Source organism: Nannospalax galili, unplaced genomic scaffold (assembly GCF_000622305.1).
Source record: "Nannospalax galili isolate Female #2095 unplaced genomic scaffold, S.galili_v1.0 scaffold407, whole genome shotgun sequence".
Taxonomy (NCBI): Eukaryota; Metazoa; Chordata; class Mammalia; order Rodentia; family Spalacidae; genus Nannospalax; species Nannospalax galili.
Window position 1 is genome coordinate 573,867 of NW_008355644.1, and position 18,016 is coordinate 591,882.

Consider the following 18,016-nt stretch of genomic DNA (forward strand, 5'->3'; position numbering starts at 1 on the left):
GTTTCAAGGTAGGATAACTAAGCAGAAATCCCACTTTTGTTTATTAGGTGATCTTTAAGTCTTTCTCTCCCTAGTCCTTTCCTTTGAGGAAATGTCTTCAGAGGAAAAAAAAAAAAAAAAAAAAATCCTCCAGTCCACCACCTAGTGGGTTTCTATCTGATTACTTGCACTTTAGGAGTTAAACTAGGGAAGTGAGTGGGAGTTTGGACAGTGGTACTGGCAATATATGAACACTACAAAACAGGAAATTTTGGGGGGAAATTCTTGATATTTAACATTGTGGATATTTAAATGTTGAAAATCTAGGTGAAAAACCAGTAGGTTTTCTGGGTAAGAGCCTGGATATACAAAGCCTCGCTGTATTGATTACTACTAACATGGGCATCTATTGGAAGTGCAGAGACAGCATGTGACTTTCAAAACCCCTTCTCAGCTCAGACCTCTTTGACCATGATAACAATGCCACCTGCTTCCAAATTCTGAAAGAGTGCGCTGTATAGAAACTGTGTGTGTGTGTGTGTGTGTGTGTGTGTGTGTGCGCGCGTGCGTGTATGCATGTGAGCATGAAAGTGTGGAGGTGGTGAGTGGCATTGGTCGTAGTGGGGGCGGTGGAGCCCTTTGGGAAACAGTTCTGCTCACAGGACTCATTGTCTATTTCCCTATAACCCACGGGATTATGTGTTGATGAGGATAATTTCAGTGGCCTGCTTGGTTTCTATAAAGCTCTTCTTTGTTCCCTTTTTCTTTTTTTTTTGGTCTTTTTGAAACAGGGTCTCCCTGTAGCCCTAGCTGGCCTGGTACTCACTATGTAGACCAGGCTGGCCTTGAACTCACAGAGATCCGCCTGCCTCTGCCTCCCAAGTGCTGGGGCTACAGGCACGCACCACCTTCTAACCAGAGAATGTTAGTATAGTAATATTTTTGCCTTGAAATTTTTTTGTTCCAGTAAGAAAACTCAGCTCTAAACTTAAAACACACTTAAATTTATGCTTCCAAATCTCTCAGGGGAAGATATTTTATATCTGCCAAGTTCTTGAAGGGCCTGGGCTTATCAAGTCCTGTGTTTGCAGGCTATTTTGCAGTAGCATAAACATGACTTCAAAACAGGAAGTAGGCTTTTAATCTTTGGTCTGAAGTCAAGTGCTTCAGAAAATGAGACGACTCCAATTGGAAGAAGATTTGATGTGACACAAGTCACAATAGGAAGGTAGGTGACTCTGGCTTTGCCTCTTCTGTCTCAGTGTTCCAGCATGCTCACTCACTTGTTTCTTAAACACCAGCTTTGTGAATAGCCTCATTTACCACTGACAACAAGCAGTAGTTGGCTTGTTTTCATTTCTTCCCATTATACACAATTCTGCAATGAACATGTGTTAAGAATTTCACCAAGACAGCAGTTCTGAAAAAGTGTGTTCCAGAGACGTGAGGTTCCCTGAGGCTGTTTCAGGGAGCCTATGAGGTTAAGACTTTTTATAAGAGCCCTCACTCTCATTCTATCAGGCAGACATGGTAGAGTTTTCCAGAGTCTACATGACACATCCACAATTATCCAAAATTAAGAGGCTATTAAAATAGTCCTCTCTCTTCAATTATATATCTGTGGGAATCTAGATTTTCCTTATGTACTTCAACCAAAACCACATATTGCAACATTTGAACACAGATTTCAACTGGTTTCTAGTAAGCCAGATAATAGAGATTTACAATTTGTAACAACGATGACTGCTTACTCCTCTCCCTAAACTTAAAAAGAATTGCTTATTATAAAATATATTGTATTAACATGTAGAGTTTACTTCAATTTTAAGATTGGTTAATAAGGTTTTCTAGTTTTCTCTCTCTGTATGTGTGTGTGTTGGAGGAGGTGTGCTTGTGCTCTTGTATGAACATGCCTTTGGAAGCTAGAGGATATTTTTAGCTGTCATTCCTCATGTGACACCCACCTTTGTTTTCTAACTTTCAAAATTTATTTATTGTGTGCATGTATGGAGGGGTGCACATGCACACATCTCGAAGTCAAAGAACAACCAGCAAGAGTCAATTCTCTCCTTCCACTATGTGGATCCTGGGGATTAAACTCAGATTGTCAGGCCTGTTCTCCAACCCATCTTTCCAACTCCCTAATTTTTAATTTTTTATTATTTGCGTGTTTATGTATATGTATATGGTGTGTGTGTGTGCGCGCGTGCACAGGCATGAGCATGCTATAGCATATATGCGGAGGTCAGAGGACAATTTTCAGGAATCAGTCCTCTCATTCCACTGTGGGTGCCAGGGACTGAATTTAAGTCATCAGGCTTGCTTGGCACATACTTATACTGGCAGAGGCATCTCACCAGCCCCTACCTTCTTTTTGAGAAAGGGTTGTAAATATTAAATACAAAGAAAACCATGCAGAGAAAGCAAGCCCCTGACCCAGGAGGCATGTGCTGGCTGAACATGACTCTTGTGTTTCTTGCCCCCAGATTAAGCACCTGGGCAAGTCACAACCTGATCACCTGAAGGTCATACAGCTCAATCTTGCACTCTCCTGGGTAAGATGGCAGGATCCCAGTACCTTCTGGGGTTATAATGTGTCTGCCCAGGAATCAACCACTAAAATTCTAGCACTTGGGGAGACCACAGCTCCCCAACACTTAACATGTGTAAATAGGCAATCCATGTGCCTGGTCAGCCCTGCCCCTTGCATATGCCTCACTTCCAACATTGCCTCACTTACTGTAACTGGTGATGCCTCCCTGTGTGCTCACTTTGGGGTAATACACCCCAAAAGACCAGTTTTGTCTCTTGGTGCTCACAGAAGCCCTGACTTGGTATCGCCCCCTGCTGGTGACCAGATGGTGCTCCCCTTCCATAGTCCCCTACTAACTCTCATCTTTCTAATTCCTGAAGAGGTTTTCGACTCTGGCCTCCCCTGGGATGCCTTCCAACACACTTTAGTACAAATTGGCTGTGTGTACCTCTCTTGCTCTGAGCCTCCTGCTCTGCATCCCAGAGGGCCAGAGGGGTGTGCCTCATCCAGGGGACTTCCTCTCCACTCTCCAAGAAGGAATGTCCCAGGTTTTCCCTACACCCTTCAGCAGTTTCTTTCTTGCCCTGCTTTTACCAGTTAAACATAATCATTTCAGGGCAAGTCCACAGGGGACCCTGCTTTGAACAGACCAATTATGTTAGATAGGAAAGGAGGAGAGGAACTTTCTGCCTCCACATCTTCCTACCCAGCTTTGAACACCGATTAAGATTCTTGGATCAATTTCTCCATTGACTGAACCTTAGAAGCAAGAGGAATGACATGTCTGGCCATGTACTCTCAGCAGATGGGGAACATTTTGAGGGTGGAGTTTCTTTTTTCAGTAAACATTAAAACTATCTAGTATTTAACACATATGAACAACACAGTGAGGGACTGGAGAGATGGCTCAGGGGTTAAGAGCACTGGCTGCTCTTGTGGAAGACCCAGCTTCCATTCCCAGCACCCACACAGCAGCTAACAATGGATCCACTGCCCTCTTCTGGTCTTCGTGGGCATTGAACAGCATGGTGCACTTAACATACATGCAAGCAAAACACTAATACATTAAAGAAAAAAAAAAGACGGTGAGTGTGAGAAACTAGCACGAGCCCTTAGAGCAAGGAGTTAAGAAGGAAAATCCCCAGTCTATCAGAAGGGGCACGACACTGTGCCCTTCCTCCTTCAGACCCTGGAGAATCCACTGGGCTAAGACCCTGGAGAATACACTGGGCTATCACTGAGTGTGGCCTGTAGCCCTTATCTACAAAGCTGTTCTGTCAACTGCCTGTTCAATGGGGCTTTATTTATTTTAACAACTAAGTGTCAGGTGCAGGGTAAGGCATGTTTAAAGGCGGTCACCTCTCCAGAAAGCAACTTCCTTACTAACATAATTCTACAAACACAGCCTACTTAACACGTATTTAGATTGGTAGAAAAAGCTGGGCCTGGTAGTATAGGCCTATAATCCCAGTTCTCAGCAAGACTACAAGTTCAAGGCCAGCTTGGGCTAGAGTGGATTTGACACCAACCTAGGCAATTTATTGAGACCCCGTTTGACATAAAAACTATAGGAGGGACTGGAAGAGCTGGGGAGATGGTTTACTGGTTAAAGTGTCTGCTGTGCAAGCATGAGGACATGAGTTCAATCCCCAGCACCCATGTATAAAAGCTGGGAGCCAGTCATGTTCCTGTAACCCTGCACTGGGGAGGCAGAGACAGAAGGATCCCTGGGGCTTCGGGGCCAATCACTGTAGATGATTATGTGAGCCCCAGGTTCAGTGGAAACACTGTCTCAAAAAGTAAGGTGTAGAGTGATTGAAGAAGATACTTGATGTTGACTTCTGGCCTCCACATGCACATACATACATACCTGTGCACCAGCACAAATTCATGTACACACACACAGTTTTTTGTTGTTGTTGTTGTTGTTTGGGTTTTTCTTTTTTTTTTTTTTTTTTTTTTTTTTTTTTTTTTGTCTTTGAGACAGGGTCTCCCTGTAGCCCCAGCTGTCCTGGAACTCACTATGTAGACAGGGCTGGCCTCAGTCTCACAGAGATCTATCTGCCTCTGCCTCCCAAGTACTGGAATTAAAGGAGTGTACCACCATTCCCAGCTATACACAGAATTTTAAGAATACTGGGGAGGGTGAGCCAGGTTTGGTAATGTACGCCTTTGATCCCAGCACTCAGGAGGCAGAGGCAGGCAGATCTCTTATCTCTTCCCTTACAAGATAAACAAATAAATGTAAAAATATAAAAAAATCATTTGAAGGGGCTGAGGATATAGCAGTGGTAGAGCACATGTGCATACTCCTAGGTTTCATCCTTAATGCTGAAAAAAATTCAAAGATTTAAATAAATTTAGGCAAGAGATAAGCTGGCACTTTGGGCTGTGAATTTGCTTACTGCCAAGGACTCAAGCCCTGACTCTCATGCTGAGACCTCTGAGCTTCACAGGGAGAGGAAGAGGTCATATCTTACACCAAACAGGCCAAGCCACAGATAGCTGCTCCCAGGGAGGCTGGGAAACCTGTGTGTGTGTGTGTGTGTGTGTGTGTGTGTGTGTGTGTTCATGTACAGCAATGGAGCTAACAGGAAATCAAGGGGTGGGGTGGGGAAAGCAAATCAAAGAGGGAAAATAAACATAGTTAAAGTTGTTCCCTTAAGCATTTATTTTCTCTACTGGAAATTTCCAATACACTGAAAAAAGTTCATCTATTTTCAGTAAGCAATTTTTTTGGGGGACAGGGACTTACTAGGTAGCCTGGGCTGGCCTGGAATTCTAGGCTCGCCTCAGTTTCAGATATCTGCCTGCTTCTGCCTCCCAAGTGCTGGGATTAAAGGTGTGTGTCACCAAGCCCAGCCAGTGAGCAATTTTGATCCTAAGACAGCAGGGAGGAGAAAAGCTATCAACATGAGCTGGTAAAAGTAGAATAAGTTATGCTAAGCAAATTGTAGGAGACACTGTACATATCAGCCAGACATTCTGAAGAGAGACAAAACAAGATGAAGAGAAAAAACTCAGCAGAACTGAAGAATATTTACATTCTTCCAACAACTGTGAAGTGAGCCCAGAACACAGTGGGAGTTTAACATAATACAGTTCAAAGTGGAGGTTGCTCCTCATTGGTTTCCCCTCCCAGTTGCCCTGGCAATGAAACATATGCTTTATAGCAGCAAAATTAAATCAGGAGGAGACCCACAAGCACAAGAGAGTTTCTAGGCCCATGGCCCAGACATGAGCCTTGTGAGTGGAGGAAACAGATTAGATAGTTGTGAAAGCCTGTAGCTACTCTGTGTCATTCACTGACACCACTACCTAGCAGGAAACCCCAGGAGCCCAGGCAGGAAGTCTCAGGAGCTTAGCCTTCTGAGAAGGCAATGGCCATCTGAGACTTATACTCAGGGTTAGAGAGAGGAGAAATGAAGATCACTCATTAGCTGAGTAATTAATTCTTGAGTGCATCATGGAGATGTCAGGGAGAAGGCAAAATGGGTAAGGTGAGACCCACATCCTCTAGAGAAGGTGAGAGCAGACATGCACATATAGAGTAGTAGTCTGTGCTGAGAGCACAAGCAAAGCCCTATAGAAATTCTTTTCCTTTCACTATTCTTTTTCTTGCATAGAGGCTTAGCAAATAAGAAGATGAGCAAAAGGAAAAAATTAAAGACACTCCAAATCACACCAGAGAATTACCATCATCAACATGTCAATGTTGGCATTTATGGTATATTCTTTCAGATTTGTGTTTTTCTCTCTGTGTGTGTGTGTGTGTGTGTGTGTATCTGCACATGGAAGCCACAGGACAAGCTGGGGTAGGGTACCTCAGGTACTGCTTCTCTCTCTCTCTCTCTCTCTCAAGCCACAGGACAAGCTGGGGTAGGGTACCTCAGATACTGCTTCTCTCTCTCTCTCTCTCTCTCTCTCACCTGCTCTCTCGCTCTCTCTTTCTTATTTTATGTTTATGGATGTATTGCCTGTATGTAGGTAAGTGCACCGTGTCCTGCAATGCTCGAGGAGGACAGAAGAGGCTGTCAGATCCCCTGGAACTGGAGTTACGGACAGTTGTTAGCTGCCATGTGGATGCTGAGATTCAAACCTGGGTCTTCTGCAAGAACAGCCAGTGTCCTTAACCACTGAGCCATTTCTGCAGCTCCTCTTTCTCTCTCTCTCTCTCTTTTTTTTTTATCTCTGTCTTTGAGACAGTATCTCAATATATAGCCCTGGCTGGCCTGGAACTCTCTATATAGACCAGGCTGACTTCAAACTCACAGATCCACCTACCTCTGCCTCCCAAGTGTTGGAAATAAAGGCATGTATCACTATGCCTTGCCACACACTTTATTTTTTGAAACAGGGTCTCTCACTGGCTAGGAATTCGCTAAGTAGGCTAGGCTAGTTAGTCAGCTGCTGAGCCTGTCTGCCTCCCCAGTTCTGGGTTACGAGTGCATGCCACCATACCCAGTTGTTGTTTTTAACATGGGGTCTGGGGATTGAACTCAGGTTCAAACACTTTACCTGATGAAGATAAAGAAGAGGCTAAGCTGGGATGAAACTCCACTCAGGGACTATAAAAGCCCAGGATGGAAGAGCTTTTCCTATGGTTTGCATGCTCAGAGGAACAAGTTTCTTGAAGATTATTATATCAATGTCAATTTATATTACATAATGGGAACTTGGTCTTTACTTAGATGCTAATGAGGACCCTTTGGGAGGCTGAGGAAGGGATGCCATGAGAGTCTTTCCGTAGGAGATTAATATATTATGTGAAAGATACTCAGAGGGAGGGGAGGGAGGAAAGAGTCTAAGAAGTCAGACTCTGAACCGAGCAGTATCAAGTCTGAAGACAAATGTTCTCTCTTTTATCACAGCAATTATGGGATTTGGGCTAAAGTCCTGCACTTGAATCAGTCATTTCTCTTTCCTGAGCCTTAATAGCTCTTCAGTAACATAGACATAAAAACAACCCAAGGGGGCAGAAGATGAAAATGTTCTGGAACTTGGTAGAGATGGTAGTTATATGACAATGTTCCTGTTCTAAATGCCACAGAATTCTATACATTAAAATGGCTAATCCTATATTATATGAATTTTACCACAATTAAAAAACAAAACCACCCCAAGGATTACCATGTGGATTAATCCAGTATAGTAGGTTTGTTTGAATTATCACTCTCATGTGGGCCAACATGAAATTAGTTTCATTCTCCTAATGGCATGAACTCTTCTTGGTCTAGCTGCCTCCACAGATGCCCAGATAACAACTTACGATTCCTCTTAAGGTTTTTCAGTCTTGTCGTTCTCTCATTTATTAAAATCCCTCCACTTGCTCTGCAGTTCATAATGTCATTGGCCTTCCTCCTCCCAGTTCTGGCTGTTTCTCTGCAAACAGTGAATCTGTGTTGGGCTGCTTAGGGTGCACATGGGCAGGGTGTGGAATTGTGGGGAGATAAACAATGCTGGTGGCAGGGGAAGGTTGCATGACTAGCTCACAGTAGTTTCCCTGGGGCTCCTCCTACCTGTGCTGTCACCATCTGGTCCTTGGCCAGGATCTCATCCCTGACTGCTGGGGAGAAAACCAACTCCATGTGGGTGTTGTATAAGGTTTCTTTAGATGGGGATCATCATGGACCTGCCATGAGGGACCCAGATCTCTTGGGGTGTGTGTGTAGGGGGAACCAGGCAGCCCAAAGGTTCTCACTTCTGGTATCCCATCACCTAGCTAATGTCCACACTTCCTTTTCAGGATTCTTCCTTATGACCTCCTGTACCTAGTGCCCTAAGGCTAAAGTCATTCCATTAAATTACAATCCAGAAAGCGCTGTTGCACTTGTCACTAGTTAAGAGACATGTTTATTTCCCTCCTCTGGCTTCTTGCTCAAGTTTCCATTGGATCCAGGCTAACATTTTCTCATCAAGGGCAGAGTCCTGTGGTTTCCAGCTCCCTCTTCATTTGGCCCATGGTGTCCTGTGGCTGTTACACTATGGAAGCTTTAGGAAAGTAGTCATTTAGAAAAAAAAATTTAAAAGGATGGCAAGAGATGGAAAAAAGAGATCTTTTGTCTCTGAAACTCTAGTCTTTGTCAGCCATCAGGCCCTAAGATGCTTGCTTACCAGAACTTTAAGACAGCCTGGCTCCTCTGGAGGGAGCCACCATGAGAAGATAGATATAAGAGGTGGATATTTTGCAGGCAAGAGTGGAAAAGATCCAGAGGCTTGTCTCTAGGCCCCCAGTCTCTTCTTAAACTAAAGCTAAAAGTACCTATGTGTGGTGGTTTGAATGAAAATGTCCCCTATAGGTTCCAAATATTCAGACATTTTGTCCCCGGTTGGTGGTGCTGTTTTGGGAGGTCTTAGAAGGTGTGGCCAAGTTTGAGGAAGCAAGCATGTCACTGGGGGTGGGCCAGGGGCTCCTCCCAAGCCCATGGGACCCCTGAGGAACAGATCCTCAAACGACCTCAAGAGTGAAAACAAATCAGTTTATCTGGTCCAATTGTATGTCCTTAAACACCCAAAAGGGAAGTATAACCAAAGATTAAAGGGGTCAATCTAATTCTTTAAGAGTCCATGTGTATAGCTAAAGGTTGCATAACAAGAAACAATGCCAGACAGGAGATTCCTTCTTTTGAGTTAATCAGGGTGACCCAAGAGACTCCCAGATGGCCCCAATTCTATCCAAAGGAATACTGACAATGGATTGCTGTAGATGAGGAACAGCTGATCCTCCTGGAACAGGGACCTCTGGCTGACTAGATTTATCAGAAGGACAGATGGGGGCAATAGATGGGGGTCCTGACAACACAGTGGACATTGGCAGGGATGACAGAGTATGGAGGCTCTAGAGGGAGAAGAAGGCTGTTTATCTGACGAGTTTATATTCATACTCAGATGCCACGGAACTCAGAAAGTAAGTGACTGTGACCAGTAATAGTCATATATATAGAGATTAGAAATGCATGTGAAAACGTCTCAATGTCAGTTGCCTTAAAATGAATTTTTCTGTATGAAACTGTATTTTAACAACGAAGTGGAGATCTTTTCTAAACATTAAAACCTCATTTAATTTTATGTCTTGTAGAGTTTATAATCAGTAAAAGATTGTACAAGCGTAATAATTCCTCTGTAAACCTAAAAATGTACAGCCAATTTTGAAAGAGATGTACCCTAGCTCAGAAAAATGTTATTGAATAGGTTAATACTGTTGTAATGAAATGCTTCTTCTAATAAACAAACAAACAAACAAAAAAGTTCTTAAGCCTTGCCAGATCTCCAGTTGCACTCTACTTCTTGTGCCTGCTTGAAGATGTGAGCACTTAATTTCTGCTCCAGCCACCTCTGTCACAAGCCTCCCTGCCATGATGAACTCTTGCTCCTTTGGAAACATGAGCTCAAATAAACTCTTCTTTCTATAAGTTGCTTTAGTCAGTGTTTCTATCACAGCAACAGAAAAGTAACTAAGACATTATGACACTGAAATCACACTGTGAGGAATGGGGTGTCCACTCTGCCTGCAATGACATGTCCCTCTCTTTCTGTATGAAGAACTCATCCCTGGCCTCCAGGAAGCTTTGCCCATATGCCCAGAGTGAAAGGGCATCTTTTCACTCTCCCTGTGGTAATGAACCTGTGAGGGTCACCAGGTGTCATGTTTTTATGTGAACTGGTACTCTAAGTTACAAAACATCATGTTAAAAATACTACTTAACTGATTGGGTTTAAGTTAGTTGTTTGCATCTGTACCTAAGCTGTGAGTTCTTTGAAGACTGCTTTATTTAAAAAACGTGGATGTGGTGGTACACACTTTTTAAATCTCAGCACTCAGGAGGCAGAGGCAGTCAGATCTCTGTGAGATCAAGGCCAGCCTGGTCTACATAGTGAGTTTCAAGCCAACTGGGGCTACAGGGACACCCTGTCTCAAAAAAACCAAATTCCCCCAAAACAAAAATAAAAAAATAAAATTGGTATCAACAGTTAGCACAATGCTGGTTTTAAAGCATGTATCTGATAATATGAAAGACAGGGAGCTACCTTTACACAGGTCAAGCCTGAGCAGGAAAGTGGCAGCTGGCTCTTGAGAGCAACATGTGGCTAGTGTTGCCTGAGTTAACCTCCACCCCCACCTGGTATGACCACATCTTCCCTTTGAGGCTCCTGTTTCTGCTTGCCTTCATCTGTTCTTAGTAACTCTGGCTACCAATTCAACAGACCCCCTAAAACCTCCCATATATTCACCCAGCATGTGACCATGATCTCTTTCTTTAGTTCTTCCTGCCACTCTACTACCAGACTTCCCAGCTTGCCCTGCCATGGCTTTCCCATTACTGACCACCACACAATGACTCAGGTTATATTATTAAGCCAGGATATAGGCCTGATGTTTGGCCCAAAGTTCAAAAGGTGGATATTAGATTTATATAGAACATCAACACTGGGCTGGAGAGATGGCTCAGGCATTAAGAGCACTGGCTACTCTTACAGAGGACCAGGGTTCCATTCCCAGCACCCACATGGTAACTAACAACCATCAGTAACTCCAGTTCCAAGGAAATTCGATGCCCTCTTCTGACCTCTGTGGGCACTGCACAGCACAGGTGTGCATACATACGTGTAGGCATTACACTCATACACATAAAATAAAAATAATAAAAAATAAATATTAAAAAAAAGAACATCAGCACTGTGAACTAATGGGTCTGTGATAGAGGAAAGAGCATGGGAGGACCTGGTCCATATCCTAGCTCAGCCTCTAATTAGTTCTATGATCTTAACTATGGTCATTTAACTTCAAAATTCAGTTTTTCACCTGCTAAAACAACAACTGTGAGTTACCATGGAGAGTAAATAAGGACACGTATAAAGTGTCTGTCCATATGCCTGCCACACGGCAGAGTGATCTCAGCTTTAGTTCTTCCCCTTCCTTTTTTCTGTAAAGATCTCTTCTAATTATTATCTATGAGTCTTTGAAACACATACTTGTTTATCAACTATGACTGTGAAAAGTCAACAAGCTGCTAGAAATTTTATCTTTCTAAGGATCCCAGGCAACAGGACAACCTCAGGCCTCACATTATCCTGGAAAAGAGATTTCCCATTCCCTGTCCAAAGTCCAACTGATAAAGCCACCAGAGTTCACAGGCCACCCTTGACACTGAGAAGCCTTAGTGAGAGACACCAAAGGCTCTGGGATGACCCTGGGTCTGAGAAGGAGAGCAGTACTTAAGAGAAGCAAGTCTACAAACAACTGGGAAGAGATGACCAGGTATCCTCACGGCTCCATTAGGGTGGGTCAAGTGAGGTCTGAAGTGCCCAGCCCTTCTGTCTCCAACAGACTCCACAGAACAGATGAGAGGTGTGCTGAGGGTAGGCAGCATCTGCTCTGATCCCTTCTGGGAAGTGAAATGAATGGAATTTAGAGAGGCCACACTGACAGAACAAGCAGAGAGGCAACAGAGGCACCTTTCTGTGGTGACCAAGAGCAGTAGCAGCATCTGCAGCAAATCTAGGTTTGCTAGGAATACACATGAGCCCCACTTAGGACCCAATGAGTGAGAAACTGGGGCTGGGGCCCAGCTGTGGTGTTCTACTAGCCCTCCTGGTGACTCTGATACATCCCTCATTTTGAAATTTGCTGAGGTGGTAGATGTTTTTGTTCATTTACCTGGGTCTTCTTTCCTGATTTGAATGTGGGAGATGGTATGACAGTGGACTGGGTATAACTTTTAATGACAGGAAGATCCAAATTCAGATCCTGGTTCTGCCTCTCAGAGGCCTTGGGGCTGTGGACAAGCCCAGCAACTTCTCTGAACCTGGCAGATCTACCTTGCAGAGTTGTGGTTGGGTTTAGAGCTAAAGTAAAGGAAGCATTTTGCCAAGTAACCAACACACAGTAGGTGCATACCTCATTATCATCATCACCACGTGTCATGGGTATGTCCTCGTTGAGCTAGAAAGACCTAACAATACTATTTCCATTCCAAATTTGGATGAGGAGCACATCCCTCACTAATTTGAATGAACCACATGAGTACCCCAATGAGAAAAACCACTCTCCTCATGATACAAATGCAGTTTCCCACTCTACCTCCTTTCTCTCTTCCTTTCACTTAAGTCTCTAGAGCACATAGTTGCACCAGTCAAATATTTGCTGAGTGTCAGATGAATAGAATGGCTCTATTTGCATTATAATACACTTCTGTTATGCAATACCAACAGCCTATATGAGCAGGCTTTAAGTGTCCTGATGAGAAGTCATGATAGTCCTGGTCATAGACCCCCTGTGGCTGACACATAGAAATTTTGGGAAATCAGACATGGGAGGGACTATATGAAATTAAGGTGATAGCAAAATGTAGATTTTCTAATTTTTTAAATTTTGTTTTATGTGTATGAGTCCTTGCCTACATATATGTGGGTGTACCATGTGCATGCCTGGTGCCTAGGGAGGCCAGACGAGACCGTTGGATTCCCTGGAACTGGAGTTAAGGACAAGTATTAACTTCCATGTCAGTGCTGGGAACCAAACGCAGGTCCTCTACAAGAGCACCAAGTGCTCTTAAACCATGTGCCATCTCTCTAATCCCCTAGATTTTCTAAATTTATGATGAGAAACAAGGCCTAAAATTTATTATTTTTTTATGTGTATGAGAGTTTTGCCTGCTTATATGTAAGTGCTCCACATTTGTGCCTAGTGCCCCAAGAGGCCAGAAGAGAGCGTTGGCTCCCCTGGATGGTTGTGAGCTGCCTGGATGGTTGTGAGGATCCCATATGGATCCTGGGAACTGAATACAGGTCCTCTCCAAGAGTAGACAGTGCTCTTAACTGCTGAGCCATCTCTCCACTCCTAAGACAAGGTCTTTCTACATAATTCAAGATGACCTCAAACCTGAGATCCTCCTGCCTCAACCTCTCCAGGACTGGCATTAACAGGTATAGTCACCATACCTAACTACACATATCCACTTCTGTTCTGCCTTCTAAAATCAGCTGAGGGTTTTTCCTTACTGGGTAGCTAGTTGGTCCCTTGTCTTCTACAATACAAAATTGGAATCAGAGTACCAACAGTGTCCTAACCTTTTGCCTCCTGGGGGTGTCGCCTGGTTCTGGCTAAATGACATTCACTAACTCAAGCTCTTGGCTTCTTTTACCACCAGACTGCTGGTAGTCATTCTGTGGGCCTCCCTGGCTTCTATCCAGCTGTTCTCCATTCATTCTCCCAACATATTTCTCACCATGTCATCTTGCTCACCCTCTGCTTGTAGGACAAAATCCCATAGCCTTGGCAGGCATTCAAGGTCTTTTGCAATGGGTCCCACCTACATGTCCATCTTTATGGCCCCCACTTACATGTCCGTCTTTATGGCCCATGGCCTGCTGAAGCTTCACCTGACTCCTGTCTGCTAGTGACTTTCTCATTCACAGTTCCCAGTTGCTACCCCAAAGGTCCTTCCCTGTAGTCTGCCTGGTGGATGGCAATACCTCTGTCCAGAACTTGCTCCAATGGAGCATACTGTGAAATGGGCTCACCAGCACTCAGTAGCTTCTTGAATAAGCAATAAACTCCAGGCCTTCCTTCTACCTCAAATCCCTAGTCTTTTTCAGGACTTGATGCTGCTATCTTCTTTAGATGGTTCCTTTTAAAATAAATTTTGAAATAATATCACACTTAGAATGGTAAGAATAATAGAAAGAACCCTAGCATATCTTTCACTGATATCCCTGAGAATTATTATTATTACCACTGGTATTGTGTTTGAGACATGATCTTACCATGCAGCTCAGCCTGGCCTAGAAATTACTATACAGCCTAGGATTGACTCAAATTTGTGACCCTTCTGCTTCTGCCTCCCAAGTACTGAAATTACAAGCATTGTCACTACACCCAGCTAACAGTGTTTGCCACCTTTGATTTAACCTTGTATTTCTATGTCTCTGGAGATATAACTTTATTTTTTCTTGTTTATGCGTTATTTCTAGACATTTCCTTTTACTCTTTCAGTATATTTGTTTTCTAAAATCAAAGACATTGTCTTTTTATTTGTATGTGCATGTATGTGTGGGTACATGTGTTTGCACATACTTGTGGAGGCCAGGAATCAACCTTAGGTGTTCTTCCTCAAGAGCTGCTTACCTTGGTTTTTGAGACAGAATCTCTCACTGAGACTCAGGACTCATTAGATTGGCTACGCTGGCCTGTGAGTTCTAGGGTTCTTGTTTGTCTCTATCTACTGAGCAGTGGGTTCTGAGACTCTATAGTCCGAAAATTACTTTCCTCTGAAAAGTATAAGCCAGCCAGGGGGCAAGAGAGGAGCACCCTGGGAAGAGGGGTGGAGCTGCCTGGGAGACGGAGAGTTAGTGGTGGAGAGTTAGCACAAAAGGAAGCACGTGGCCGCTGGGGCGAATGGTGCAGGCAAAAGGAGACTGTGGGTTGGGGTGGAATGACACCATCTCTTTGTAAGTCCTCCCTCCCTATCATAAAAACCATGAGAAACCCAACATAAAAATATGTCAGTTGTCCACCCGAGCCACCCTGAGAGAGTGAGGGTGGATCAAAGGGGGGGGGGCGGAATTAGTGGAATAGACTCAAACTCAGGTTCTCATGTCTGTGCCTCAAGCTCTTTACTGACTAAGCTATCTCCCCCTACCAAGGACATTTTCATATATAATTATGGATAATTTTCAAAACTAGGGAATTAACTTTGATACTATCTACAGATCTCACCAGACTTAATGAACTGTCCCTAATAAAATCCGTTGAGCAAAAGAAAGCCTTAACCCACGCATCACAGTTAGCAGTCAGGTGTTCTTCAGGTCTTTACTCTAGAACAGCCTTTCTTTTTTGTTTTTCATGGCAACTGACATTTCTTAAACATCTGGGCTGGTTATTTTATAGGAAGTACCTCATCTGGGGTTTGTTTGATGTCTCCTTATGATGAGTTCATGTTGTTGCATTTTGGCAGGAACATCCCAGGGTGGTGATGCTGTGTTTGTCTGGTACATCATATACTGGGAGGCAAATTTGATGACAATTTGCTTCATTGCTGGTGATGTTAACACTGGTCACTGAGTTGATTTGTTGACATGTGTGACTCCTTCCCTGGCCTATGAAGCTCTTTTCAGTCAAATTCATTCTGGCATTATGGTATGCTAGTGATCCCTGGGATATGAGGAGGTGAGGAACAAATACTTCCTGGACCCCTCCTTATACCCAGTTCTGTGGTTTCTCATTTAAGATTTATGGCAACCCTATAACTTACTGGTTGTTAAGCTCATTTTACAGGAGTGTTCAGTGGAGGTTAGTAACTTGCCTAATAGCCCTCAAGTAAGCAGTAGAGCCAGATTCAAATCCAGGTCTGTCTGCTACTTCATATGATACTAATGCCCTGGAGCCAAGAGACCTAAAACAGTGCTTACTGCTTGGAATGGTTATTAAAAAAAATAAACAGAAAAATTGAACACTAAGATAAGATCAGCAAAAAAACTTAGTTCTCTCTTATGTCAAGGATGTCTCCCATCTAGTTATCCCTATATAAATATTTTTGTGCCATTTTCCAGTGTTACAGATAATATGGACATAACAGTGAACAAATAGCTTTTGTTGGTGGGACTATGCAGATAGCAGAAAATCTAACTAAACTGAGTTAAACAATAACAAGGTGATTGGCAGCTGAGTCACTCCAAGGTTGGCTAACTTAATGATTCAAAGACATCATGACTAAAGTTTGTTTTCTGAGATTCTTTTAGCTTTCCTTTGGGGTCTGAAAGATGTTTGCTTTCCGTTTTTTTTTTCTTTGTTTGTTTGTTGAGACAGAGTCTCACTATGTATCCCTGGCTGGCCTGGAGTTTGTTATGTAGACCAGGCTGGCCTCAAACTCATAGAGATCTGCCTACCTCTGTCTCCTGAGTATTGGGATTAAAGGTATGTGAGTGCTGGGATTAAAGGTGTGCATAGGACACTATGTCTAGCCTGTTTTAGTTTTAAGCAAGATATCTTTAAAGGACACAAAGGAGACATTTTTGCCATTGACCCTTTTGTTATAATCTTTCCCATAGATCTCTCCTTCCACCTCACCAGCAAGAACTACATTACCATTTGGTGAGAAAAAGAGACTACCATGCCTGGCTCAGGGAATCTAGAATCATACCCTGACCATCCAGACCACCCTGGGCTCAGTCTTTCCTGAAGCATTCGCTCATCAAAGTTGCAGGAGAGTGATCAAAACTGCTACTTTCTTTCAAGAAAGGAGAAATAGCTGTTGAATAGGCAATTGGGAATATTTGTCAAATTTTCTATCTACTAATTTTTCAAATAGGTTCTGAATTATTAGAAACTCTTGTTTATACAAACATAAACTTTCTTCATTGCTGTTCCTTATAGTCAACCATTTCAAGTTCTGCTTCACTTTACTTTAAGTCATAGACTATCTGTCTTTATCCCTCAGTCTTTTGTCTCATTCCAAAATAAGGTCCCCTTTTCAGGTATCTGCAGAATATTAGCCAGGAAGGCTTAATGATATTTAATAACTGGTTCTTACATGTGCACTGGCCAGATGGGGGTCCTAGAGACGGCTGGGCCAGGCACTTACCATTTTCTTTCCCTGTGTGTGTTACTGAGAAATGAGCACAGGGTCATGTGCATGCCAGACAAGAACTCTACCACTGAGCTTTATGCCTAGCTCTCTTTTTGTTTTTTATCTTGACACAGGGTTTACTAAATTACTGGTTTGGCTTTGAACTCACTCTGTAGCCTAGGCTAGGTCTAGCCTCCCTAGTAGCTGATTAAAGGATTGAGCCACCAGCCTGGCTCCTTGTAGACCTTGATCCATTGCAGAAATGCGAAGATGCCTAGTTATACAACTTGCAGTTATTATTTCTAGGCAGAAGTGCCACTCATGTGCTTTCGGATGTGTCTGTGGTTGCTGTTTTCCTTGTCTTCAGGAATCCTTCCTGGCATCATGAGAATCTGTAAGAAGCCCTTGCTGTGCTGACACCATGCCCCAGACCCCTGAGAATGGAGCAGCTATATTCCAGGGTGGTGCCTTGGCTTTCCTCTATGTACATGGCCTTCTTGCTTGTGTCCCTAGCCTCGGTCTTATCTAAAAGCTGTTACCTCTGTGTGGACTCATTCAGCTCAGTGTAGTCACACCATTCTTTCTTTTTTCTTTTTTTTTAATCATTAGATTTTTTTATTGAGCTTTTTACATTTCATACATTTCCCACTCAAATCCAGACCCCCCTCCCCCATCCAGCCCTCCCCCTGTCCCTCCACTGAACCCTATGCACTTTGCCATACATGCTGAGAGGCCTATTCATTCAGGTGTTTGGACCCAAATGTCCTTCAGTGTAAATGTGTCCACTGGAGTCTAGTCAGCCCATCCAGTGGTTGTATGTAAGTCATACTCTCCCTTGTGGGAGACAGGCTTGAACCTAGGGTGATAGTGCAACTGTCAGGGTCACATGGTTTCCAGGAATCCAGGCTCTGTAATCTAAAACCCAGTATGCTAATTT

The 18,016-nt window shown here is 43.4% G+C and overlaps 1 pseudogene; it reads left to right on the forward strand.

Annotated features, from left to right (window-relative positions):
* Positions 1 to 18,016, forward strand: part of LOC103750090 — a 101,032-nt pseudogene that overhangs the window by 1,921 nt on the left and 81,095 nt on the right.